The sequence below is a fragment of the Engraulis encrasicolus genome, chromosome 16 (assembly GCF_034702125.1).
Source record: "Engraulis encrasicolus isolate BLACKSEA-1 chromosome 16, IST_EnEncr_1.0, whole genome shotgun sequence".
NCBI lineage: Eukaryota > Metazoa > Chordata > Actinopteri > Clupeiformes > Engraulidae > Engraulis > Engraulis encrasicolus.
In genome coordinates, this window is record NC_085872.1 from 40,112,924 (window position 1) to 40,132,923 (window position 20,000).

Below are 20,000 nucleotides of genomic sequence, written 5' to 3' on the forward strand. Positions count from 1 at the left end.
TGGATCCTGGATGCATTATTCCGCTCCAACAGCCAATTGATCCAGAGTCAGGTTTTAGAAACAGGAACACCATTTTTTCCCATCAATCATGTGATCAATTGAAATAATTACTGCACTGGCTAACCATAATTCAAACCCCTTTTCTGTCTGATGCCAGTACAATTAAGATAACATTCTATACACATTCTATTGCAAACACACTATGCCCATCCCCCACACCCTTCTCATTCTGTTTTTTTCCCCCTCCTCCATTCGAAAAAGAAATTCACATACCCACACTGAGATGTAGGACTGCATTTTTCCACAATAAGTCAGTTGGCTAATTTACTGTGATAATTACCTCATGCATCTACAATTAAAATTACTTTATGAGCTCCAGCACTTTATGCCTCATTATGGACTACTCTCATTTGGAGAGCCTCTTCTGATGAGGCCTAGAGCTCGTCTTAATGCACGAGTCTCCCTCCCTCTCTCTCTCTCTCTGTGATTGTGTGCGATGCATTAAGGACGTTCTAAGTATATCATTAAACCACTATGTGCATTTGTAACGATAGAGAATTGTTTTAGTCGTGTTTTGTTTTGTTTGTTTATCCATTTATTAGCTCCTTCCTAAACGTACCTTTATCTGGATTGCAATGTTGTGGTCATATGCTTTCATCATTAGTATTGTAATAATATTTCATACTCTCTCAGTAGTAGTCATAGTGATGTATTATATTGTCATTACAGTGCTTTTATGCGTGTGTGCGTGTGCGAGCAAGAGACAGAGTGAGAGGGAGGGGTGGATGTTGATATAAGTAAGTAAGCTTTTGCATTAATGTTGATCTATAAATATTGATTTCTTTTTTGTTGTTCTTCATTTTCCCATGAAGACATGACAGTAATGCAATTGATATTGGGGTCACTAAAGACTCTAACTAAAGACCGTCTGAGGCAGACTGATGACCACCGACACGTACGCTGATTTTTTTTCAACCAGACTGGCATCGCAGCACAGCTCAGCTCAGCTCCGTTGGCCATTAGCATATGACCTTTGTGGAAGAGCAGAACCCCGGCTGGCGTCACCTGACACCAGCGTCAGCCATGCAGTGGTGACAGGATGACTGGCAGCAGGCCTGGTAGTTGAGAGGGTATCGATCCCGCGGGCCTGCCTGCCCGCCCGCCTGCCTGCCTGCCTGCCTGCCTGCCTGCCTGCCTGCCTGCCTGCCTGCCTGCCTGCCTGCCTGCCTGGGAATCTCAGTGCTTTAGGGGGCTTGAAGGTTTATGGTGTCTAACAGACGGCCGGGGTGTTTCTATGGACGACTGTCCTCAGAGGCTTGGCTGGTACTGTACAGTGCTGCTGTGGTATTGCCCAGTACTTTTGCGAGCTTAGTTTGCTGCCTTGTGATCACGGTGGGTGGGGGATGCCAGAAAGTGATTTCTTGAAATTAGCCTCATTAGGGATGTTTTAAGAGGAAAAAAGAATGAATGAGAGGGAGAGAGAGAGAGAGAGAGAGAGAGAGAGAGAGAGAGAGAGAGAGAGAGAGAGAGGAGAGAGAGAGAGGGAGAGAGAGAGAGAGAGAGAGAGAGAGAGAGAGAGAGAGAGAGAGAGAGAGAGAGAACATGTAAAGAGAAAATAATGGACCATATTATCTAGTTTAAGTTTTGTTGTGGTTGCTGTGTGCAACTCACTAGAGCTTAGATTTGATTTTACATCAAGCAATTCAATACACACCAACAGAGAGACAGACAGACATACAAACACACACACACACACACACACACACACACACACACACACACACACACACACACACACACACGCACAAACACACACACACACACACACACACACACACACACACACACACACACACACACACACACACACACACACACACACACACACACACACACACACACACACACACACACACACACACACGCACAAACACACACACACACACGCACACGCACACACAATGGGTGATTGACGGAGCCTAATGTGTTGCCTGTCAGGTTTGAATGGCTTATGTCTCTGTGGTGTTTGCAGGGCTTCCTTGCTACTTATTTACTTCTCTCCAAACCTAATGGCACATCATTAGCGGGGTTGGAAAACTCTTTAGAAAGTTCCATGAGGCATGTTACTGTTGTTATGTGTGGATTGTTGTTTATTACCTGTTTACCTTAGGCATGAAGCGGAGCAGAAAAACACTTGCTATATTGTTTTTCTTTTCACACCCTCCCTTGTTTCTTTGTTATTTCTGCCTCAGGTTTCTGAAAAAGGGAGCACAGGCATACATTTGTGTGTGTTAAATAGGCCCTACATATATTTATGCAGCCCTCGGCCTCGGCTCTTCTCACATCTATGTGTAAATCCGTGCAAAGGCATCAGCTAAGAATGTCAAAGCAAGATTAGCAATCTATCAGTTGTTAACACTACAGATACAGTGCCCTCCATAATTATTGGCACCCCTGGTTGAGATGTGTTTTTTAACTTCCAATTATTTTATTGTTTTTCTAAATAATATGGGACCTTAATGGAAAAAAAGAGAAAAATCCAACCTTCAATACAAGTGCATTTATTCAGTGGGGAAAAAAATCCCACATAAAGAAATAATTATTTGACATCAAATAATGTGTGTCACAATTATTAGCACCCCTGGTGTTAATATTTTGTACAACCCCCTTTTGCCAACAAAACAGCACCTAATCTTCTCCTATAATGTTTCACAAGATGGGAAAAGACAGAAAGAGGGATCTTCAGCCATTCCTCTTTGCAGAATCTCTCTAAATCATCCAGAGACCTGGGTCCTCTCCTCTGTACTCTCCTCTTCAGCTCACCCCACAGGTTCTCAATGGGGTTGAGGTCAGGGGACTGAGATGGCCATGGGAGGAGCTTGATTTTGTGTCTGGTGAACCATTTCTGTGTAGATTTGGCCATATGTTTAGGGTCATTGTCTTGCTGAAAGACCCAGTGACGACCCAGCTTCAGCTTTCAGGCAGAGGGCAACAGATTTTGATTTAAAATGTCCTGGTATTTCAAAGCATTCATGATGCCATGCACCCTAACAAGGTTCCCAGGGCCTTTGGAAGCGAAACAGCCCCACAGCATCACTGACCCACCCCCATACTTCACAGTGGGTATGAGGTGCTTTTCAGCATGCACATCTTTCGTGGTACGCCAGACCCACTTAGAGTGTTTGTTGCCAAAAAGCTCAATCTTGGTCTCATCTGACCAAAGCACACGGTCCCAGTTGAAGCCCCAATACCGCTTGGCGAACTCCAGACGCTTGCGTTTATGATTGTGAGTGAGGAAAGGTTTTCTCCGTGCATGCCTCCCAAACAGCTTGTTGGCGTGTAGACAGTGCCTGATGGTTGATTTGGAGACTTTGTGACCCCAGGATGCTACCATTTGTTGTAATTCTGTAACAGTGAGCTTTGGAGATCTTTTGATTTCTCTTACCATCCTCCTCACTGTGCGTGGTGGCAAAATAAACTTGGGTCCTCGTCCAGGCTTGTTTACCACTGTTCCAGTTGTTTTGAACTTCTTAATTATTCCTCTCACAGTGGATATGAGCAGATGCAGTTGAGTGGCAATCTTCTTGTAGCCTCTGCCTGACCTGTGAAGGTCGACGCACATCTGCCTGACTTGTATGCTGTGTTCCTTTGTCTTTCCCATGTTTAAGAGTGGATAAGAGAAATGGCCTCTGTGTCACGTCATATTTATACCCCAGGGAAACAGGAAGTGATGAATTACTAATTAAATGTTCCTACATACTCTGGTAAACTTTGTAAACTACTGTAGAAATGACAGAAATGCTTCAATTATATTTATTTCTTGGGAATTGTTAAGGGTGCCAATAATTGTGGAACAGGTGATTTAATGAAAAATATTTTTTTTTTAGTCAGGGATTTTTTTATTTTCTTACAATTCATTTGAGTTGAAGGCTACATTTTCCTACAATTTTCAGTGTGACAGTATTCTTCTGCAATAAACACTGAATTTATTTTAAGGCTTTTAACACATCTCAACCAGGGGTGCCAATAATTATGGAGGGCACTGTACAGGTAAAACAGTTACTTTTTTTAACGCAAAATTGTTTGTCAGGAGAAGCTGTGAAAGAATGTCTTGTCTTGCGCAACTGCAACAATCACCAAAAACAACTCAGAGATCCAATACTGAAACTGGGAAAAGAAGGCAAACCTTAAATCAAAACTAGGCAAGGCAGAGCAAGGCAACAGAGGCAGAACAAGTTCATCTATGTATGTAAGAAATTTCATGCTAGCCCTTTCAATGTGCTTACCGGAGAGGAAACAAACAGAAAACTTTGTTTTGAAAAAACGATTGAAAAAGAAGTAAAAGTGCTTCATACAGCAAATCAGTAAAAAGGCACAATGTAAATCATGAACCGATAGCATCTGAGGAGAGGTTAGTCTTGAGTGTAAAATTTGTAATGTTCTAAGCACAACAAGACTTGGACCAGAAACACACGCCTTCAGTGCCTATGATTAAAAGCGGAGATGTCTATGTTGGCATGACAACAGATTAAATAGATTTCCATCCCCATTGAGCGCCACAGATGGAAGCATTGTATGCATTCACACTGCAATAAACTAGCTCAATCAATAACCCACAGTTTTCTTACCATGAGCTATGCACATCCCAAGACATCCCAAACATACTGTACACACACACACACACGCATGCACGCATGCACACACACACACACACACACACACACACACATACAAACACACTCTCACACACACACACACACACACACACACACACACACACACACACACACACACACACACACACACACACACACACACACACACACACACACACACACACACACACACACACACACACACACACACACACACAGACCTCTCATGTCATGTCAAAGTCACTGACATCTAGTTAATTGTGTTGGGGCCTTTTTTGTCATCAAACATCAACCTTTCAAATGACCAGATAATCGGCTTGTGTGTGTGTGTGTGTGTGTGTGTGTGTGTGTGTGTGTGTGTGTGTGTGTGTGTGTGTGTGTGCGTGTGCGTGTGCGTGTGCTCGTGTGTGTGTGCGTGTGCATGTGCGCGAGCGTGTGTGTGTGTGTGTGTGTGTGTGTGTGTGTGTGTGTCTGTGTGTGTGTGCATGTGTGTGTGTGTGTGTGTGCGTACGCGCGCGTGTGTGTGTGTGTGTGTGTGTGTGTGTGTGCGTGTGTGTGTTTATGTGTACATGTCTGACACCTCCTTATCACTCTGTCAGAGAGATAATTACGTGTATCCCCTTATCACCCGTGTCACCGCCACAGTGTCTGAAAGGGGTCCAGATGAGGATGACTGAACTATCATGTGATGACATGAAGTTAAAAAAAAAAACATTGTGTGTGTGTGTGTGTGTGTGTGTGTGTGTGTGTGTGTGTGTGTGTGTGTGTGTGTGTGTGTGTGTGTGTGTGTCTGTGTCTGTGTGTGTCTGTGTGTGTGCACGCGTGCGTGTGTTTGTGTGTGTGTGTGTGTATGTACACGTGTGTCTGTGTGTGTGTGTTTGTTTGCTGTTTAAACACTTGAAAACACCTCTAACCTTACAATTTAAATACATCACTTAAATAGCCTACATCACTTAATGGGCATACACCAGCAAATGTGTGTGTGTGTACGTGTGTGTGTATGTTTGTGTGTGCGTGCGTGTGCACATGTGTGTGTGTGTAACCCATTAACTGAAGTCTGCACGTTGGCCAGCGGCTAGAGTGGAAGATAGACAGACGATTGCCTCCAGGACATGCCTCTGGCCAGACGGAATCAAAGTTCCTCATCTATGCAACATCACGCTCTCCGTCTACTTTCCTCCTGAACATCGATGCAATTGAGAGATACAGTGTTGTATTTAAGGATAATCTTTCAGTGGGTGACTTTGGACAGATCCGTGAGGGGAAAGGAATACATACATTTTGCTGCACTTTGTTGTTGGTTCTTGTGTAACAGTGTAGTATAGTAGGCCTAAATCATGAAGCAGATTACAAAGATTACAAACAGATTAACAAAGTGATTACATGTAATTCTATGTATTTGCAATAGGCCTACATCAGATGTAGCCTACTGGCCAATCTAATGTGGCTTGAGGTAAGGGGAGTATAGCATACTGTACATACTTCCATAGCATATTTCTAGTTACATTCGGTGTAAGAGGGACCATAAACTTGTGTGTTGCCCACAATTTAACTGGTGCCAGACGTCTTGTTAGAGCCCATCTAACTCTTCATTCAAGGAGGAAATACCTTCAGGCCATCTGTACCAAAGCTGGACACATGTTGTTTAATTGAGACCTATGGTAGATGTGACTCTATGACAAGATTTAACATTTGTCTTTGAATTTACCTGACATTTTTCAGGGAAGGACAGATTGAGACTTTCCGAAAAGACACAGTCTTTACTATAAACAGAGATGATATGATTGCCAAAAGCAATGAAGCTGAACACGTGAAAATGCTCAGGTATGCTGACATGAACACTTTCATTACAAACGATTCAACATGACAACAGAGGATACAGATAGCTATGTGCGAAGAAAAATGAAAGCAAAAGCCAATGACAGCAACTAAAAGGATTTTTGATGGAAAGAGAAGATCAACAATGGCCATTTCAAATTGATGAACACAATTTCTTTTTGTTCTGGTATAGACAGATATCACAGGCTTGGTTGTCTGTTGCTTCAAGGATTACACTAAAGCCATGTGACGGGCTACCTGGCCATCGGACCGTAGCTATTTATAAAATGCAAGCAGCCGGCTTTGGCCTGCCCTGTCAGCGGGCCCCCTGGGACATGTAAACTTATGCACCTCTGAAGAGAAGGAGAATGAGAGGATTTGGGGATTTATCTTTGATGTGTTGTACTACTTTTTGCTTTGAAAATAGGGGAAGGCGAAAAAATACATGAAGGATGGGAATTAGTTTGGGATTTTCATTCGCGCTTTGAGAAGCCTGGGGCAGGGTGGCTGACTTGAAGGAGGACACCGTAACCGTGTTCTAGATCATTTATTTTAGCTACTGAGAGTTTTGGTAATGCAATGCAAAATACATTAGGCTTTTCATACCCTCAAATTTGTATAGGCTCAAGAGATTTCAGCATTTAAATGTGTCAATCTATCACTGTTAACTACAGTACATCTGACTGTGATAGCCACATAAATGATCCTTGTTATAGTAGCTTGTTCTCCATTTATGTGGGGTTCCGGAATAAAGTGCCTTATGAATGCAATGCAGTTCTACAATGCTTTGAGGTCTGAGATCTAAACTTGATACACTGCACACACTTTGACCTTTGACATCTTTCTGCCTGTTTCCCATTGAACCAGATTCATGTATGTAAGAACTACTCTTTTGAACCTTGAACAGTTAGTGGAAAAAATACAAATAAATCAATAGACACGATGGGGAAATAGCCATCCCAGTGCTGAGAGAAATATGCTCAAAGAGTTGTTTGTTATCACTTCATGACGCTCTCACTTTCTATAGATCATACTCTCTCTCTCTCTCTCTCTCTCTCTCTCTCTCTCTCTCTCTCTCTCTCTCTCTCTCTCTCTCTCTCTCTCTCTCTCTCTCTCTCTCTCTCTCTCTCTCACACACACACACACACATGCACAAGACCTATACTATTTCACTTCTTTATGTGTTTTATGTGTAGTCGTTGTGAAGTAATCACACTCCAAACCTGTATCCAGGGACCTAGACATAGTGCTCAGTGCTCCCATGCAGCTACTGTAAACAGTCAGACCAGAGGTGGAGGCTGACGTTGTAAACATCCAGAGCTTAGCACAGAGGGGCATCTGGGGGGTCCTCCTCCATAACATTTTTCTATTTAGACACAATTTTCTGCATTCTTGTGCATTTTTATGGTGAGATGTTAGATATAGTAAATGCTGAATCCTTTCTGGTTCAGCCTGCAATCTCCCTTACATGACCTGCACAAAGCTATTTAATAGATAGTATTGGGATGTTCGTGAACAAACTGTCTTTTGAAATAGTTTCTTTTGAACAGCTCCAAGAAGATCATTGGAGTACCACTCCCCTTCCTGCAGGACATTTACACCGCACGCCTCACCCGGAAAGCACTGATGATCATCAAAGACACAAGCCACCCTGCACACAAACTGTTCAGCCTCCTGCCCTCTGGAAAGAGGTACAGGCGCCTCCGTTCCCGTACCACCAGGCTTGCAAGCAGCACGATGCATCAAGCAATCAAGATACTGAACACTCAACCCACTCTCCCTTCACTGTCAGCCTCTAGCCAGCCAGGCCACTGACAACGCTCCCCCCCTCATCCCCACCACCATATCTGCGACTGAACATTCCACCTGCACTACTACATCTGTGACTGAACTTTCAACCTGCACTAACTCAAAACATACACATGCACACACACACACACACACACACACACACACACACACACACACACACACACACACACACACACACACACACACACACGAACACACACACATACACACACACACACACACACAAGCACACCGCACTTTCTGCACTAAACCCAAACATACACACACTGACACACAACTCATACTCACACACACACACACACACACACACACACACACACACACACACACACACACACACACACACTGCACTACACACACACACACACACATACACAGGTACACAGACACACACACAGACGCACACCGCACTTTCTACCTGCACTAAACACACACACACACACACACACACACACACACACACACACACACACACACACACACCACACACACACACACACACACACACACACACACACACACACACACACACACACACACACACACACACACACGCAGACAAAACACATACAAACACACACACACACACATACTGCTGCTGGTGTATTTAATAAATCTATTTTAATTATTTATTTTCTTCAAATGCTACTATTACTATGTCAGAACGCTATAAAGGACTTTTAGAAAAAGCACAACAAAATACCTCCTCTTAATGTATGTTCTCTACAAGTCTTCTGTTGTCCAGTCTTGCACTTTAAATGTCTGTATGAGCAATGTCTACGTCCATACTGTCTTATGTCCATGTATGAGTACTGTCTATGTCTGTACTGTCTATGTCCTTACCTAGATTAGTCTATGTCTGCATGGGAGAGCAAGAAACGCAATTTCAAATTCTTTGTATGACCAGTGCATGTAAAGAAATTGACAATAAACTTGACTTGACTAGATGTGGACGACAGGAACCAAAACACAGCAGGGGAGCCACAGTTTTTTGTTCGTTTTGAGCACATGACCTTCACACGAGTATTCAATTTGAGAATACACAGTGTCTCTGCCTGACAGAGTGGTAAGAACGGTCTTTAAAGGAGGAGCAGGACAGTCCGCTGTTGTATGGATAAAATGAACCAGAGGTTGATTCTTAACACATTCACTACCAAGTCACGTAAAAATATGAAGGATGAATCACCGCACACTGGTAGTTTATTTGGTGAACAACGCGTTTCGCTATTGCTTCATCAGGTTCACAGTGGTTGTGCACAGGGACGTTACTTTGAGTATCACGTAAAAATATGTTTTGCCTCCCATGCGTTGGCTCCCAAACCGTAAAATTAAGTTTTTACGTTTTTCTTTTTTTATTGGATTCTGAATCTACACATTCTAATGCACATTCTGTGTGATTTTCGTAATAATGTGATGAACAGAACTGACATAGATCATGAAAACACCTACAAAGTCAGGATCTGGATATTTCATCATCTGTGCATTTTATTACACACAGTATTTGAGTTTTATTATAGCGAATCAAACCACTTCCTGATCACGTCACGTCGCGTCTCCATCTACTTCCTAGAGCATCAAAACATGTCCTGCTAGCTAGCCTGTTCCCAAACATATGATGGAAGGATAAGGAGTTTTGCTGCCATCAAGATAGGTGTAAAATGGAAGGTTGTAATGAAAAACAGTATGCAACACAGCAGGAAGTAACCTAATTTTGGGTGAGTACTTTGGCACGTCTACTTTTATCTACAGAACGAGAACTGCCAGTCAAGTGACATTAGCTAGCTAGAATTTCAGATGATGTGGCTCTGAACAATAGCCTGACCAGGTGATTTTTGCATCGAAATAGTTTACTTGGACGCTACTGGAGTTGTTCTTCGGGCGTGAAAATGCATTTAGACCCGCAATTTAAACTCGGAGAGTCAGAGCGCACCCGTGACAAAAAAGGCCTTATCTCAGTTCGAATCTTGAAAAACGCAATTTTTACCTAAACCAGTGCTCGCTTAAAGTGGAATAACTTCTGAATGGAATAAGCTAGAAACAAACTGTAAAAATATGTTTTTGGGCTTTCGAACAAGCCCTGACATGTGTCTGTGGGTTGAAGACAAAATATTCGGTGGCTGTTCAAAAAATGACAAAAAATGATGAAATTGGCAGAGAGTCTACAGCTAAATTCCAAAAAACGGCTGGTATTGAATGTGTTAAGTAGGGTACGTTCAGGTAAATTGGGCCATCAGGTAAATTGGTCCAGATAAGCATTGGGTGTCTCATTTTTTTTTTAATTCTACAGACCAATCACCACAAATGTAGGCTACTATCTTCTTAATACACAACTAATATAGAAAATACATCCAAACGATAACATTTGTTTAATGGCTCTTTGAAAGGAATGAGCTACTACGATCATGATCCCGTCAAATAGCTATAAATCTCATCTCATCATGGAAACAAGCAAGCACTTAGCCTACATATTGACCTTTTGAGATTCTGATGTGTTGTCCTCTGAACATTTGTTAGTCAAGGTGGTTTAGCCTTTGTGATAGGCATGTGGCTATATCAACATTGGTAAGGCAATGTTCTTGCAGTTTCTTTTATGCAAAAGTGATAGGTCACTGTGGTCCCTCCCCACACTACCCTGCCTTTTTCACTCTGCCCAATGTAGAAATACTCCCAGACACAATTTAACTGTGTGTATTCCACCTTGTATGGCCTACAGCACAGTAGCCTATGACTGTGGCGATACAATTTCCTTGTATTCTCATTGTGTGTCAAGCACACAACAACCAGAGCAAGGAATTTTAAACCATTGGTAAATTCCAGGTTCTTGTTTATGAAGAGCCTCAGGTTGAGTTCACGAATGCACCCTAATAATAATAATGTGTGAAGAGTGGGTTTTGTCATAGGCTTGGCAATTTGCTCATTAATGAGTTTTAATGGTATTTATATTAAGCATGCTTGATGTCAGTATTGCCACATTTCTGAAAGCTCTGAAAAGATCGGGGACGTTTGAAGTGAAAGCTGCGGCCCCGAAAGCCGGCCCTTCGCTCCGCTACACGCAGAGACCCAGGGACGGATCATGACTCCATGGGCCCCTGGGCCAGACAACAAGAAAGGGCCCCCTCCAGATGTTAGAGACCCTATATTGTTGGGCATTCAGGTGTTTTTCCCCTGAAAATATGTGAAAATAGAGTTGTTAAAAGTGTGATTTTACACAACATGAGGATGGAAATTTAGAGGATTGGGCTTCAGGGCCCTCTGGACTCTTGGGCCCCTGGGCCTGGGCCCGGTAGGCCCTTGCAGTAATCCATCCTTGCAGAGACCACTGGTAGTGGCATATGCTGCATGCTCAGTGTTCATTGTTCATTATTACCCAATATCTTAGGCATGAGGAAGAAATAAGCAGATTGGCCAGATTGGTTTGGAGGTATAAATTCAGGAAGTGGCCAACTTGCTCCCCCTGCGTGCCCACAGCCCAGGGCTGGACTGGTAATCTGGCATACAGGGCATTCTCCTGGTGGGCCGACTGTCCTCACGGCCCGTTACTGTTGCTGTTGCTGTTGTCGTTTTCCTGGGGATTGGCCCACAAATTACACGAGAAGGCCCGTTGTTTCATCGTCAATAGTGAATTCAGCCAGTCAAGTTATAGCATTAAAAAGTCTATGGATGTGTTAGGGCCGGGGCCAGTCTATACCAAAAATGCCCGGGTCATTTTATGATCCCAGCCCAGCCCTGCCACTGCCCACTATCCCCACCAAACTGCTCCCCCACCCCAACACCATCATCACACATGATGCAGCCCTGCTGGGCAATTTCCCATGTCGTCAATATCACAAACCGCAACCAGCCTTTACCACTGTGACAATTTTCTCTTGTGGGTATGAGCTGAGAGATGATGGGCTTGATGTTTTTTTCCTCCGTTATTGTCAAAGGCCCGACTCTATTTATCTTTTCTGCAATTCATATGCTAATCTTAATCCCCGCGTACCTCTCTCATTGTGAGTGATGAGATTGTATATCAGCTGACTGCAGAGGAAATTTAACAAGTCATCACAGAGATGAAATGAAGCCAAAGGAAAATGAAAGCAAAGGGGAAATGAAAGGTGAGTGAATGAATGTAACCTCATCAAATGCTGTCGCTATGGAACATCTGTATAACAAGCACATAGTACCCCCCCACCCCCACACACACACACACACACACACACACAAGTTCATATATGCACACATGCTCAAATGCAAGAAAACTTGCTTTCACACACACACACACACACACACACACACACACACACACACACACACACACACACACACACACACACACACACACACACACACACACACACACACACACACACACACACACACACACACACACACACACACTCCTTGATGATGGCTAAAATGATGTTCGGCCCCCAAGCTGTTAGGGCGTCAGACTTGTATCCCAAAGGTTCGACACCCGACCCCCAGGATGATGAGGGGAGTAATTAACCAGTGCTCTCCCCTATCCTCCTACATGACTGAGGTACCCTGAGCATGGTACTGTCCCGCCGCACTGCTCCATTGGGGGCTGCCCCCTTGTACGTGTGAGGCATGAATGCAATTTCATTGTGTGCAGTGAACACTTGTGTGCTATGGAGTGCTGTGTCACAATGACAAAGGGAGTTGGAGTTTCCTTGTTGGGCTTTCATGCTTTCACATTCAAGTAGTTCATTCGAAGTCATGCGCATGGCAGGTGTGGGCACTAGATGCAGCATTGCCTGATGATCCACTTGAAGTGGAATGCATGAGAGCTTATGCTACTTGACCTGTCATGTGCATCTCATGCATGTCGTCCGCCCAGCTGCACAAATCTTTCTGGAAACAAACAAAAAAACTTGACGTGTTTTGACTTCTTGTCAGTTTTTTTTTTTCTCTAAATCTACCCAAACAACACTCCCTAAGGTCACAACAGCAACACCCCCCTAACACATGCAAAGTTTGACATCATCTCGGTTTTAAGGAAGGGATTTCAGCAGGACAAAACCAATAGCAACACTTATATGTATTCAGAAGAAAACACTTGGACACTCATGAAATCCCAATGTCCACGTGTCACTCAAAAACCTCATTAGCTCTGCTAGTTAGCCCACAAAGGGTTTTTGCATCTGTAACATGCCCATCCATCAATCTGCATTTTGATTTCACTCAAAATGTGATATGTGGGGCTTTGCTTTGGCGCACAGCTTTTCAATTCTCAAATTAGATTCATGTGTTAGAAGAGCTCAGTATGCTGATTGCTTTGGCTTCTGGGCTTTCAAAATGGAGTCCACTCTCTATTTTAATTTGCTGTTTTTGGGTGCACTTTTTTTGCATAATGTGGGCAAGTTGTTGGGTCGATGGTGCTCTCATTTGAAAACTGGTCTCTGAATGCTACATTCAAATTTTCACATGTTTTAAAGATCAGTGTTGGTGCATGTAAAACCAAACACACAAACCGACCTCCATACACAACAAAATACAAGTACAGATAACAAAAGTAGTGTTAGGTCTGGTCAGGTATGCTGTTAATGGACAAGCAAAATGATCTCTGTGCCCATGTAGACACACATACACACCACTTTTCTTAGCGTGACTTGAAATCTGATATAGTCTCCAGTGATATCGACACATATAGTAGCATATTCAGTTGTTTAGAGTCCCCTTTTGCCAGAGGAAACACAAGAGCTCTGGCAAAAGGGGACTATGAAGTGAAATGGCGTAGAACTAAATTCAGCTAAATGGTGCTGTCATTAGAGGAACGCAGTCCTGAAATACACTGCCAGCTCACATCAGACTGAGTGACAACATCAACACCTTCAAAATGACCCTTAAACAGTGGCTGAAAACAAAACAGGCATGCTCCCATTAATTCATAGCATGGACATTGTTTTGCTTTTTCTATTTTCCATGTAGTTGATGTTTGTGATGTGTGGGTAAATGTCTTCTGTCATTCTGAACTGTTTGTTTTATTGTTATGTGTTTTATTATGCGTACTTGCCTTAGGACAACGGATGAAATTAAATGAATGAAACAAACATGAAACGAATGAAAACTATGCTAACTCTGGCATATTTATTGATGATTTGATGTATTGATTAATGTGCATTGTCCTAATCAAATAAACGAAGGACTGAATGAATGAATGAATGAATGACTGACTGACTGACTGACTGACTGACTGACTGACTGAATGAATGAATGAATGAATGAATGAATGAATGAATGAATGAATGAATGAATGAATGAATGAATGAATGAATGAATGAAACACCGTACTATACTGTACATCCTTGACAACTTCGGAATCAGCCAGACATCAATGGTATTGGCTTTAAGTACCTGGGTCTCCCATCCCTCCTCTTGTCTCCCCTCGCGTCATGGCAGGGCGAACTGAGCATCCTGAGGGCCTGGAGTTGTGCCACTGTTCATGGAACACCTGTTACCTCTCCTCTGCGGCATGCTCCGTGCTAGCAGGGTCAACCCTTACTTCCTCTGAGTTCAGGTGTCACCCAAATACAGCACGCGGTGTGCTTTTGAGCAAGAGCCCCAGCTGTAGCTGCAAGACTTTTTCATCCCTCTTCTTTCTGTAGCGATGAATATTAACTAAAAGTCCTGGAAAGAAAAACAAAATTTTGGATGTACTTTTTTAAAAAGAATGCTTGGCAAACTTAGTGCACACACTGTGCAGAACATGATCTTAACAATGGATTTAAGAGCTCTCTTTCTATGTTTGCTCATCCAAGGCGAGCTTTCTACAGCTGCACGTGTTAATATCCCCCAGACTGTCACTCATTCTCCATCTCCTCAGGACGTTTTTTTTTCCTCTCGAATTTAGACTGTCAAGTGGAATGTAATGTGGCATGTCATCAGGGCTTTGAATTTCATTTATACATCAGGATAGGCCACCGTCGAACATGCATCTGAGGTATTTTAGAGTTTTGCTGTGATGTGCTGGTGATGTGGCATAAGATAATATGTGTCTGTGATAATGGAAAAGATATGAGTGATGGGGAGCGGCAGCCAGCTGTGACTGAGATTGTGCTGAAGGGCTTTAAATTAGGACGACAAATGAAATCCTCGGTGGTGATTGTCACAAAAAAATACCAATGAAATGGAAATGTCATGGTAAACAGGTAGACAGACACACAGCTCAGCACAACACAACACAACACAACACAACACACACACGCACGCACGCACGCACGCACCCACACCTACACGCACAAGCACACACACAAACACACACACACACAAACACATCTCATGCAATATGAATTTCCATTTGTTGAGCTCACTGCCTCCTGGCTCCCATGGGTGAGTTCCAGCTGCTGCGTTATTAATGGCAGCAGGAACTTTTCCCTTCTTTCCTTTTACCTTTTACCGTTCCTTGGCATTCCCCTCTGTCTATCTAAAGCACCTCCGCTGCATAGGGATCAATTTTTGTTTAACGGAACCGAAAATTGACCCTCGGTTTCGACGGGGCTGAGCTGGCTGCGGTGTGTGTGTGTGTGCGATCATTCTGTGTTAGGCGCCGCTGCCGTTTAGAAGCCACACCCTCCCCATCACGGCTCAAATCCCCTGTGTAGCTGAGCTGTACCGGTGACTATTGGTTTTTTAATCTCGCTGACACGGGACCGTATTTATGCATTGTTTATCAATATCTATTTCTTATGCCCAAGTAAGGAGGGGCACAGAATTGAATGCAAGGGGTAATGTTATTCTTTTCCACCCAATAAGGGGTAAAGAGGCCAGTCAAATTCAAAGCAGTGTGCGTGTGCGTGCGTGCGTGCGTGCGTGCGTGCGTGCGTGCGTGCGTGCGTGCGTGCGTACGTGCGTGCGTGCGTGCGTGCGTGTGTGCGTGCTTGGTGTAGATTAAATGCAAAATACTTCCAGGGTAAGGCCTGTAGGAAAGAGACGGGTTGGTAGTGAACAAAACTTGGCTGCCCATAGAGGACTGTACCCTTAACAGTGAGAGCGCACACACACACACACACACACACACACACACACACACACACACACACACACACACACACACACACACACACACACACACACACACACACACACACACACACACACACACACACACACACACACACACACACGGCGTGGGGTTAGAGCCACCTCAGTTTCGATCCAAGCAATTAGGAATGGAATTGAAACTGGACTCATAAGTGTAAAAAAGCTGTCTGTGATTGATGGAGTTGAAATGGAATTACTCCCAACCTTGGTAAACCGAGAAGGGCATCCAAACTCACACTCATGCCCAGAATGTTGACATTTTTGCAAATTAATATCATATTCTGTTGCCCTGAGTGGTCATGGCGAGGAATAAATTGAGAGATGTGGCACGTGCTGCATCGGAAGGTGTAAAAACGCGTCCCTGGATGCCATTTCAAAACGGCATCTGGTTTGAACTTTGAGTGTTTTATCGTATGAAAAATTGAACTACGAAGCCCTTTTTGAAATCAAAACACATCTAGTCACGTTTGCCATCTTTCACCTTAGAATGCTCACCAGTGTTCAACTAGATAATCTCACCATCACTCTCTCGGCACATGCAGATAAACATGCAGATAAACACCCCCCCCCCACACACACACACACACACACACACACACACACACACACACACGCACGTTCTTGCTTATGCACAATAGTGTAAGATGTCCATGTGTACATGTGCCTACATGCCAATGAGACGGTTGAGAAGCACACAGGAACACACACACACACTCACACAGACACACACACAGACATGCACACACACAGACAGACACACACACACACACACACCGAGCCATGCTCGCACACTCTCACGTATCAAGGCTCTGACCCTAGCTCACAGGCCTGTCAGCATTGCTAAACAGTCACATGTACGTGCTCAGCATGCGAAGGGGCCCTAGTTCATCTGTCAAGAGGGAGGCCCTTTTCAGACTGGCCGGTGTGCGGCCAGCAGAGACCTATTGTGAAGGCTTTTTGATGTGTGTGTGCGTGTGTGTGTGTGTGCGTGCGTGCGTGCGTGCGTGCGTGCGTGCATGCGTCTCTGTGTGTGTGTGTGTGTGTGTGGGTGTGTGCGTCTTTGTGTGTGAGCATGCGTGCATGCCTGGGTTAGAAGTGACTGTCAAGCCTACCTTCATAATATAAGGTACAGTATATCACTGGTTCACTATGTCATATATGATTCATACGACATAAATCATGCGTGCACACAGTTTGTTAATACACAATAGTTATTACTCTACACCTTGGCAAAAGAGTTGTACAGAGAGACCCTCTCGCACATACCGTACAGGCAAATACACATGAAGAGTTCAGATGCAAAATCCCCTAACTCCATTTCTGAAGACCTGCACTTTTATATTTTTAGGAGAACCCCGTTGTTGGTTTGGTTTACATTCATGTACTTGATAATACATATAAATAGTTATATTACATAAATAAAATTAAAAAATATGCAATTTTGATAGCTTTGTATTAAATAAAAATGAATTAAGATTATTTTCTGAAAAGGCACTTAGGGGGTTTTGCATCTGAACTCTTCACATTTTCTCCTGATGTACATTTCATTGTGCCCGATAGCCGATATGAGCCCGATATGAGCAATAACCTTCACCCTCTACTTGACAAACACTTGACAAACACTTAAGTTTACATAACCACTGAATATGACTTGCTGACAAAGGACGAATGTCGACAATGAAATGCAGCCTCTCATACAACGCGGTCCAAGGCCTTGTCATGTAGTAGCCCAGGAGTTGTCTGCAAGTTCTTTTGAGGGAATGAATGGATGCTGTATGGCCGACACACCACCCAATGCATCGCATTTCTCCTCCGCAATTGGCACGCCACCCAGTCGTCGAAACATATTCAGTGCAGGAGTGCTGGCCACGGCCTTGTTGTTATTATGCTGTTTTTCTTCAGTATTCATATCTGCTGTGTATGCTGTTGACTCTGTGGCATTGAGTTATGTCAATGTCACGGTCATTGCAATCCTATTTCTGGGACTTATTCATGTACATGAAAACAGTAAACACACAATGCATGAACGAATGAATGAATGAATGAATGAATGAATGAATGAATGAATGAATGAATGGATGGATGGATGGATGGATGGATGGATGGATGGATGGATGGATGGATGGATGGATGGATCAGAATTAAACACGGAAAATGTCTGTGGTGCATCCAGTGCAGCAGTAAGAAGTGTTTTAAGGCAAGTATAAGGTTTCTTGTGTTTTTTTCTAAACATAATGCACTACAAATGCAACAAAATAGCACTGCTGTATATTTACTTAACTCATATATGCACCCATTCTGCTGACTTACAATTGCGCCCACATTTTTGTTGTTAATAAATTCCTGAATGACAATGGGAGGGAGTGGTAATAAATAAAATATTGAACTGCTTGCCTAAACATATTGGAAAAACAAACAGGTCCCGTGGTTTCCTCCGCATCCTCTGGGGATCCTGCAGTGTCTCGTGGGGTTTAACTACGATTTTAAATATATTTGTTTGGGTCTGTTGTTACATCGAACAGCACAGTGCAACACGAAGCATAGAGCCAGACCATGATTTCCTACCCTACCCAGCCCAGGGCCTCTTGCTGCCACCTGGCTCCATCCTCACGCATGGCTCATGTTCCGCTCCTTGTTCCCCATGCCTGTTGAGGCTCTGGACCTGACAACACTCAGCACTGTACACTGTAAAAAAAAATGCCAGCTGCCTCAGAATTCCAAGTAAATTGAAGTCCTTATTGTAAGTTGTGTGAAGCTTTGAATTGCATCTTTGAGTGTCAAACAACACACACAACTCCATACTGTTGAGGCTCTGGCCCTGACAACACCAGTGGCGGCTGGGGCATATGAAATTTCCAGCCGCCTTACTGGGCTGTATTTTATATCGGGGTATAATTGGCACATGCTTTTGATCATGAAGCATCTGTACATTATCATGTTAACATGTTCCACAGTACATTTTGAAAAAAAAAAACAAAAAATTCAAAAAGGGCATTTATTTGTAGAGTAGGGCAAATGGGCAGGTGCTTTATCACCACCTCATCCTTATCTGTGCACGCCTATGCTGTACACACTGTGAAAAAGAGCTGCCTCAGAATTCCAAGTAAACTCAAGTCCTTGTTCAAGAATGAGAATACATTCTCTGACTAAGGCACTCCAACTTAAAATGTCTTTATTAACTTGACAAGTCTTACATGGACAGATTAAAAACAAAGCCCACGCGTAGTGGCATGAGTGCCTTTTTCAGGGCAGTATCACAAAAGAACAGAGTGCATTTGTTAAAGGTGTGGGTAAGGACAGGTGCAGACAACTAGACAATTAGTGCTTAGCTTCTCCCCACTGAGTGCCTTAGTCAGAGAATTTATTCTCGTTCTTGAACCTGGATGTACAATACCTTGGACTAAAGAGCACCCAAACTAAAGAAACCAACAAACTATCTGGATAAGAGCACGTCATACTCTACAAACTTTAAACTTTAAACTTCAAGTCCTTATTGTAAGTTGTGTGAAGCTGAATTGCAGCTTTGAGTTCAAGCAACACACACAATTCCATACAACTTACAATAAAGATTTAAATTAACCCACAATTCTTAGGCAGCTGGTAAACTTAACATTTCAAGTTCAACTATGCTATTGCCATTGCAGTGTACGTTTAGGAGAGTTAACTAACTAT